We start from the raw sequence: 7,007 nt of genomic DNA on the forward strand, positions 1-7,007 counted from the left end.
TGTACCTGATTGCTCTTTGATTAGGGCTTCTTGGCAAGTTCAGTAACTTCTGAGCCCTAGGTGAGGGACCTTGGCTCCAGAAATAGCTCAGATCAAGTCTATTCACTAGAAAAAAAAAATGGTAATTAGACATGAGCGACTGGAGAGGGCCACAAAACCTTATTCCCCAAGGGTGAAACTCTTAGGGAGCAAGGTAGACACTATTGTGTGAGAGGTGGAAGTTTGCGCAGTTGGATGAAGAAATGTGGAAGGAAGGAGGCTGTGTTTATGGCTGCGCTGGAGGACGAGGTGCTGGACGCTTACAGGTACCCGGCGTGCGCCCCCTACTCACCCCTACCGCTCACATTGAAAGGCTGGGGCGCTGGGGCCTGGGATGGCCGGCGGCTCCGAGGCGGGAGCTACCTTCCTGCCACCGCCTTGTCGTCTGTCCTGAGCTGTGGGCAGCTGAGGGCCTCTAAGTACTTCGACAGCTCCCAGCGGGCATAGCTCATGGCCCTGCTGTCGCAAGTGAGTCCTGGCCTTGGCCCGCGGCCTCGCAGGCCCAGCAGCCGCCACGTGGCCGTGCAGGTGAACCCACGCCGCGACGCCTCAGCACAGTGCTTGCTGGGGCTGTGCTCGCTGGGGCACAGGGCCCGCGACCCTGAGCCCCGGCTTCCCCGCAGTGGCTCCCCGCGGCCCGTGCGCTTCCTGCGCACCATCACCATGTACTGGTCTGCGGTCTCCCGCAGCCTCGCAGCCTTGCTGGAGGGGACCGAGGTGGACAGCGAGCAGAGGCCCCAGGGCGCAGGAGGGAGAGTGAGGGCCGCCGCCTGCCAGGCCCCAAGGCTCCGAGGACGGAGAAGCTTCGGCGGCGAAGAAGGCGTCCCAGCCGCCTGGGTCTCAGGAGGAGGACCACGCCCAGGCCGTGGTGCAGGTGAGCTGGGAGCAGCCCGGCGGATCCGCCCAGGCTGCCGCCGCGGGAGGCCCAGAGAGGTCAGGCGGCCCCCAACAGCCCAGAGCAGGCGCTGGCGATGGGGAGGGCCCTGGACGGCGGTGACCAAGGCCAGAGGGGTCCTTGCCATGGAGCGTGGAGCCGGGCAAGGAGCGCCTGCGCTTCCAGTTCCTAGAGCAGAATATGGCCATTATCACTGCAAGGGCTGTAACATCCGCTGGGAGAGTGCCTGTGTGCGGTGTGTGCAGGGCACTAACAAGGCTTACTGCAAACAGTTTTGCAGAACTTGTCAGAGGTCTTAACAATCCTTGCCGCGTGGAGGACATCACCCGCTGAAGCTGTAAAGGTACTAGATGTTCCTGCCCCGTGAAACTTCGCCACGTGGACCCTAATCGGTCCCATCGTCAAGACTTGTGTGGGAGATGCAAAGGCAAATGCCGATCCTGTGACAGCACATTCAGCTTCAAGTACATCATCTGAGCGTCTGAGCGAGCGCAGAGCGCAGAGCAGGGCCGACTGCGGTGTGCTGTGGTGCAGGCCCGGGGCGTCCTCTGGGGCCCTCCCCTCCCTCACACTACTTCCAAAGGCAGTATGTTTTGACAGAGCCTCCAAATAAAGCTATTGCCAAAAAAAAAAAAAAAAAAAAAAAAAAAAAAAGAAAGAAAGAAAGAAAGAAAGAAAGAAAAAAAGAGAGAAATGCGGAAGGAAACCCTGGGAGCATACCAGCATTTGCACACCAAAGCCTTCCTTAACCTTGTTAAATGAGTCTCAGCCCTCTCCTCAGGGCAGTGTAAGGGAGTCCTCCCTGCCCTGGGCCAAGGGGACAATTAGGTCTAACAACACAGTGCTGATCAAGTCCTGGGAGGACTTCCACAAACCCCAGCCCAGAAAGCCCTCCACCCAGCAGTATTTTAGCAGCGGGGAGGGGAGAGGAGAAACAAGTCTGCAAAAATGCCAGTCTGAATGCAGACTGGGTGCTCAGTTCTCAGCTGAGATGCCCGCCTGGTCGGTCAGGTCTATTTTCCTCATTAACTTTTTTAAAATTTTTTTATAGAGAGAGATAGAGCCAGAGAGAGAGAGAGGCATCCCTAAATGACCACAACAACCAGAGCTGAGCTGATCAGGAGCCAGGAGCTTCTTCTGGGTCTCCCACATGGGTGCAGGGGCCCAAGGACTTGGGCCACCTTCAACTGCTTTCCCAGGCCACAGCAGAGAGCTGGATTCGAAATGGAGCAGCTAGGGTTCGAATTGGAACCCATATGAGATGCCAGCACTGCAGGCAGCAGCTTTACACACTACACCACAGCACAGGCCCCTGTAATTAATTATTCCATCCATGAAAAAAGAATGGAGGCAAGCTGGATGCTGCTGGTGACAACTGTAGAACTCACGTAAGACCCCATGGAATGCCTGCTGTGGTGGGCTGTGTTTCTAATTCCCTGGACCCAGTGTCCCTTCCTGTAGAGTGACCACACATCCCCATCCTATTCACTGCAGGTCCAGCTCCCTGACCTTCTCTGGCAAATGGAAAAGGGGAGAAATTGACATTTGTCCTTGCTGGAGCCTCTTTAACAACCAGTGCATAGGCTGCCACTGTGATTGGTTATGTAAGTGCAAGGTGAAATGAAGCCTCTGTCAGCCTGGATCCCTGGGTGACTGCAAGGAGCAGCACAATTGGAATGGATGGTGTCAGAAACAGTGATAAGCCATGGAGACTTCAAGCTGTTGCTGCAGCATAATCTAACCATAAAGTGCAAGACTGTAGATACAAGCGTGAAAATGAATGGGGAAATGCCAGCTCTCGGTGGTGAGGAAAATGACCTTGGGACACCTCCTGCCAGCATCAAGCAGTACTAGAGGCAACTGAACTAAATAAAAGACAACCATTTCTTACATGTTCACACCATTCTCTCAAGATTCAAAGTCACTGGAGAAAACATCTAATTTCATCAAACCTAGGTCACCTACCTGTCCTCCCACTGTACTGCAGGAGTAAGAGAGGGCACTGAGCCTTTCAGGCATCCCCATTTACTTCTCCTCTGGAAACCATCTAAAGTACAGAAGGGCAATTACCTCCAAATAATCGAGATTTTCTCTTAGGAGGAGGAAATGGATTTATGTGCAAAAAGCAGCAAGAAATATTGTGTCTCCTGTACCATTCTCTCTGCTTTGCAGACATGAAAAACATAAATACAAAAGATTTCTGACTCCCTTTATTTTTTATTGTTTTTAATTTTTATTCATTTATTTAGAAAAAAGAGAAAAAACTCCCATCTGCTGAGTCACTCCTCAAATGTCCATAATGGCCCCCAACGCCAAGAGCTTGGAACTCAGTCTAGATCTCAACATATGGGTGGCTGGGACCCAATCATTTGAGCCATCACTACTGCCTTCAGGGAGTGCATTAGCAGGAAGCTGGACTCAGGAGGCAGAGCTGGTATAGAACTAGGGCACTCTGCTATGCGATGCAGGCATCTAAACTGCTGGACCAAATGCCCACCTCCTCCTTTATTTTGAAAATGTTATTATATAACTGGTTTCCATTTAATATAATAATAGGGTTTGGGACACTCCTTCCCAAAATATGAATCTAGGTGACCAGAATGTGCCATCCCTCAAGTACCTTTCTGGTGGAAGGATTATTTTGAGTTGATTATTTCAGGAAACTGTAGACAGGAGCTTTTTTTTAAAAAAAATTATTTATTTGAGTTACAGAGAGACAGAGATCTTGTATCTGCTGGTTCACTCCCCAGATGGCCACAACAGCTGGTCCTGGGGCAGGCTGAATCCAGGAGCCAGGAGGTTTATCCAAGTCCCCCATGTGGGTGACAGGGGTCCAAGCACCTGGGTCATCTTCCACTGCTTTTCCCAGGCCATATGAGAAGCCAGTGTTGAAGGCAGTGGTTTTACCAACTATACCACAATGCCAGCCCTGACAAAAGAAAAGCTTTGAAAATAGAAGTTAGTTTTTTATAAGAGAAATTTACATCTGTAAAGAAGTCTCCATTCATAAAGCTGTTGCCTCTCTGCAGCAGGCAGAGAGGGATGATTCTGAATCACTAGAGGCACCCATGGTGTGTGGCACAGTGGGCTGGGTTCCAGGCTCCTGGTTTGGCCTGGCCCAGCCCCCATCACTGCGGTCATTTGGAGAGTAAACCACAAATGGAGAAGTTTGTATCTCCCTCTCTCTCTGTAACTCTGCCTTCCAGTGATTAAATAAATCTCAAAAAAAGAGAAAAAGAATCACTAGAGACTTCTATCAATGGAGAAGGTACCAGCTAAAGTTTACATAACACACTTCGCCCCCTTTTTATGTTGTGCTTCCTGGTCATCTATTTTAACTGGGTCTTTTCCCATATCCTTCTTACTTTGTTTCCAAGAATGATTGACTTTAAGCATAAAATCAAAGTCATTTTTTGGGCGTAGACTCTAAAGATTTACTTATTTCAGTGGGCTATTTCCCATCTATAGAAAAGGGATACACGCTGTTAAACTTGGGCTTTTCTCTCATAAATTTGCCTTAGGTTACAGGGAGTTCCAGCCACAATAAGTGGAGGAGAAAATGTTTTTCCTCCTTTCAATGTTATGACATAACTCCAGGATAGTATGGATCTATCTAATATTTTCTTTTTCTTTTTTTTAAGATTTATTTATTTATTTGAAAGGCAGAGTTACAGATGCAGAGAGTGAGAGAGAGAGGTCTTCCATCCTCCAGTCCACTCCCCAGATGGCCTTAATGGCCGAAGTTGGGTCAATCCGAAGCCAGGAGCCAGGAGCCAGGAGCATCTTCTGGATCTCCTTTATGGGTGCAGGGGCCCAAGGACTTGGACCACCTTCTACTGCTTTCCCAGGCCATAGCAGAGAGCTGGAGCAGTAGAGGTGCAGCCGGGACTAGAACTGGCACCCATATGGAATGCCGGCACTACAGGAAGCAGCCTCACCTGCTATACCAACCATAAAGGATATAGCTAATTTAAGCCAATCCTTTTATTCATTTCATATCATTGCTCTGTGATAGTTAACTAAACTAAAACCTGAATGCCCCTAAAGAGGAATATCTAAGTTTATTTCTATTTTAAGCAAAACAGGAAAAAAAAATCTGCAATGTATCAAACAGCAAAACTACAATTTAACAATATTTATTTTATTTTATATTTTTAATTAAATGCTTATTTATTTTTACTTGAAAGGCAAAGAGACAGAGATATAGAGACATAGAGAGACATTCCATTTGCTAATTGACTCTCCAGATGCACTCAACAACTAGAGCTCAGCCAGGCTGAAACTGGGAGCTTGAATTCAATCCAAGTCTCCCACATGGGTGGCAGGGACTCAAGTTCTTGAGTCATCACTGTCTCCTAGGGTACACATTAGAAGGATGCTAGAATTGGGAGACAAGCCAGGACTACAACTTAACCATTCAGGATATGAGCATCTTAATGACTGAGCCAAATGCATGCCCTGTAAAGTTATTTAGGCAATGAGTGGAGCAAGGGGAAATATGAGTTTATATGGCAAGGGAATTGCTAGGTTGTAAGGTACGCATATATTCACTTTGATAGATGCTGCAAACAGTTTTCCAAAGTATTATTAGATTTTTACAGTCCCACCAGAATTATATCATCAGTGTTTTTCATTTCAGTCATTCTGGGGGATGAACAGTGAGATTGCTTTGTAGTTCTAATGCATTGCCTTGATTTATGAGATTGAGGTCTTTCATATATAAACTATATGCCATATATGAAATATGTTATATATTTTATTTTTAAAATGAACTTATTTATTCAGCATATTTTTAAAAAAAGATTTATGTTAGGACGGCGCCGCGGCTCAATAGGCTAATCCTCCGCCTTGTGGCACCGGCACCCCGGGTTCTAGTCCCGGTCGGGGCGCCGGATTCTGTCCCGGTTGCCCCTCTTCCAGGCCAGCTCTCTGCTGTGGCCAGGGAGTGCAGTGGAGGCTGGCCCAAGTGCTTGGGCCCTGCACCCCATGGGAGACCAGGATAAGCACCTGGCTCCTGCCATCAGATCAGCACGGTGAACCAATGGCAAAGGAAGACCTTTCTCTCTGTCTCTCTCTCACTGTCCACTCTGCCTGTAAAAAAAAAAAAAAAAATTATGTTGTTTATCTGAAAGAAAGCGTTAGTGAGGGAGAGAGATCCTCCATCCACTAGTTCACCCCTGAAACGGCTACAATGGCTGGCACACTAGCAGGGAACTTGGTGCTGGCATTGCTGGCAGTGCCCTCTGTGCCACGATGCCAGCCCCTATTTATTCAATATCTTCATGGTATATGAACACTAGTTCAAATCCCAGTTCTTCCACTTCTGATCCTGCTCCCTGCTAATGTACCTGGGAAAGCAGTGGAAGACAGCCCAAGTGCTTGGGCCCTACCACTCAGGTGAGAGACCTGCATGGAGTTCTGGACTCCTGGCTTCCAGAGTCCCAGCTTTGTCCTGGCCCAGACCCAGCCACTGTGGCCATTTTATAAAAAGGAACTAGAAAAGAAGGGAGCATTTTTAGGTGAAAAATAAGGAGCTTATTAAGGCAATCATCCACCACCTTTTCTTGGCCTATGAGTCAGAACTCATGCATTTAATAATGAAGGGTCAAGGGTGCTCCTATTAAGGATGAGGACTGGAAATGGAAATAGACATGGGACTTTCAGTTAATTGTCATCAGATAAAGGGATTGGTTACATGTTGACAAATAGATTTCTATCTATTGCCTTAGCTATCTTAGCTACTTTCTTACTTACTTATTTAAAGGTTATTTATTTATTTATTTGACAGGTAGAGTTATAGTGAGAGGGAGAGACAGAGAGAGAGGTCTTCCATCCACTGGTTCACTCCCCAAATGGCCACAACGGCTGGAGCTGGGCCTCCTCTGGGTCTCCCATACTGGTGCAGGGGCCCAACCACTTGGACCATTCTCCAGTGCTCTCCCAGGCCACGGCAGAGAGCTGGACCAGAAGAGGAGCAGCCAGGACTGGAACCAGTGCCCACATGGGATGCCTATGCTGCAGGCGGAGGGTTAACCTACTTAGCCACAGCACCAGCCCCTATCTACTTTCACTT

General features: G+C 48.3%; 1 pseudogene; it reads left to right on the forward strand.

Moving 5' to 3' along the window:
• The first annotated feature begins 267 nt into the window (after positions 1-267).
• On the forward strand, positions 268-1,519 carry LOC100347059 (zygote arrest protein 1 pseudogene; annotated as a pseudogene).
• Positions 1,520-7,007: the final 5,488 nt, after the last annotated feature.

This window comes from Oryctolagus cuniculus, chromosome 10 (assembly GCF_964237555.1).
Source record: "Oryctolagus cuniculus chromosome 10, mOryCun1.1, whole genome shotgun sequence".
NCBI classification, from domain to species: domain Eukaryota; kingdom Metazoa; phylum Chordata; class Mammalia; order Lagomorpha; family Leporidae; genus Oryctolagus; species Oryctolagus cuniculus.